This window comes from Lethenteron reissneri, unplaced genomic scaffold (assembly GCF_015708825.2).
Source record: "Lethenteron reissneri isolate LAM-NWPU_2019-01 unplaced genomic scaffold, ASM1570882v1 scaffold_1638, whole genome shotgun sequence".
NCBI lineage: Eukaryota > Metazoa > Chordata > Hyperoartia > Petromyzontiformes > Petromyzontidae > Lethenteron > Lethenteron reissneri.
In genome coordinates, this window is record NW_026891375.1 from 1,040,400 (window position 1) to 1,042,899 (window position 2,500).

The 2,500-nt window shown below is 62.0% G+C and overlaps 1 pseudogene; it reads right to left on the reverse strand.

Moving 5' to 3' along the window:
- LOC133362952 (putative uncharacterized protein DDB_G0271606) overlaps nucleotides 1-2,500 on the reverse strand; it is a 5,692-nt pseudogene that overhangs the window by 515 nt on the left and 2,677 nt on the right.

Consider the following 2,500-nt stretch of genomic DNA (forward strand, 5'->3'; position numbering starts at 1 on the left):
GGGGAGAGACAGGGGGGGAGAGAGACACGGGGAGAGAGACACGGGGGGAGAGACACGGGGGGAGAGAGAGACACGATGATGAAGAAGCTCTTGTACATGCTCACCACCACGGTGAGCAGAAGCATCTTGAGCGTGGCCTAGAGACACGCGGGGAGAGACACGGGGGGAGAGACACGGGGAGAGAGACACGGGGGGAGAGAGAGACACGATGATGAAGAAACTCTTGTACATGCTCACCACTACGGTGAGCAGAAGCATCTTGAGGGTGGCCTAGAGACACGCGGGGAGAGACACGGGGGGAGAGACACGGGGGGAGAGAGACACGATGATGAAGAAACTCTTGTACATGCTCACCACTACGGTGAACAGAAGCATCTTGAGGGTGGCCTAGAGACACGCGGGGAGAGACACGGGGGGAGAGACACGGGGGGAGAGAGACACGATGATGAAGAAACTCTTGTACATGCTCACCACTATGGTGAGCAGAAGCATCTTGAGGGTGGCCTAGAGACACGCGGGGAGAGAGACACGCGGGGAGAGAGACACGTGGGGAGAGAGACACGCGGGGAGAGACACGCGGGGAGAGACACGGGGAGAGACACGGGGTGAGACACGATGATGAAGAAACTCTTGTACATGCTCACCACCACGGTGAGCAGAAGCATCTTGAGCGTGGCCTAGAGACACGCGGGGAGAGAGACACGGGGGGAGAGACGCGGGGAGAGAGACACGCGGGGAGAGAGACACGGGGGGAGAGACACGGGGGGAGAGAGACACGGGGGAGAGACACGGGGGGAGACGCGGGGAGAGAGACATGATGATGAAGAAACTCTTGTACATGCTCACCACTACGGTGAGCAGAAGCATCTTGAGCGTGGCCTAGAGACACGGGGGGAGAGAGACACGGGGAGAGAGAGACACGGGGAGAGAGACACGCGGGGAGAGAGACACGGGGGGAGAGACACGGGGGGAGAGAGACACGGGGAGAGAGAGACACGGGGAGAGAGACACGGGGAGAGAGAGACACGCGGAGAGAGACACGCGGGGAGAGAGACACGGGGGGAGAGACACGGGGGGAGAGAGACACGGGGAGAGAGACACGGGGGAGAGAGACACGTGGGGGGAGAGAGACACGCGGGGAGAGAGACACGCGGGGAGAAAGACACGCGGGGAGAGAGACACGGGGAGAGAGACACGGGGGAGAGAGACACGTGGGGGAGAGAGACACGCGGGGAGAGAGACACGGGGAGAGAGACACGGGGAGAGAGAGACACGGGGAGAGAGAGACACGGGGGAGAGACAAGGGGGGGGGGGGAGACACGCGGGGAGAGAGACACGCGGGGAGAGAGACATGGGGGGGGGGAGACACGTGGGGGAGAGAGACATGGGGGGGGGGGGGGGAGAGACACGGGGGAGAGACACACGGGGGGAGACACGCGGGGAGAGAGACACGCGGGGAGAGAGACACGGGGGAGAGAGACACGTGGGGGAGAGAGACATGGGGGGGGGGGGGGGAGACACGCGGGGAGAGACACGGGGGGAGAGACACACGGGGGGAGAGACGCGGGGAGAGAGACACGCGGGGGAGAGACACGGGGGGAGAGACACGGGGGAGAGACACGGGGGAGAGACACGGGGGGAGAGACACGGGGGAGAGACACGCGGGGGAGAGACACGGGGGGAGAGACACGGGGGGAGAGACACGGGGGAGAGACACGGGGGTGGGAGAGACACACGGGGGAGAGACACGGGGGAGAGACACGCGGGGGAGAGACACGGGGGGAGAGACACGGGGGAGAGACACGCGGGGGAGAGACACGGGGGAGAGACACGGGGGGGAGAGACACACGGGGGGAGAGACGCGGGGAGAGAGACGCGGGGGGGGGGGGAGACGCGGTTGTGGTGTTTGTTGTCGTGGTGCTTGTGGTGGTTGTGGTGGTGTTTGTTGTGGTGTTTGTTGTGGTGATTGTTGTGGTGGTTGTTGTGGTGGTTGTGGTGGTTGTGCTGGTGGTTGTGGTGGTGTTTGTTGTCATGCTTGTGGTGGTGGTTGTGCTGGTGGTTGTGGTGGTGTTTGTTGTGGTGGTGGTTGTGCTGGTGATTGTGGTGGTAGTTGTGGTGGTTGTGGTGGTGTTTGTTATGGTGGTGGTGGTGGTTGTGGTGGTTGTGGTTGTGGTGGTTATGCTGGTGGTTGTGGTTGTTGTGGTGGCGGTTGTGGTGGTTGTGGTTGTGGTGGTTGTGGTGGTGGTTGTGGTGGTTGTGCTGGTGGTTGTGCTGGTGGTTGTGGTGGTGGTTGTTGTGCTGGTGGTTGTGGTGGTGGTTGTTGTGCTGGTGGTTGTGGTGGTGGTTGTGGTGGTGTTTGTTGTGGTAGTTGTGGTGGTGGTTGTTGTGGTGGTGGTTGTGCTGGTGGTTGTTGTGGTGGTTGTTGTGGTGGTGTTTATGGTGGTGGTGGCGGTTGTGGTGGTTGTGGTGGTGGTTGTGGTGGTTGTGCTGGTGATTGTGG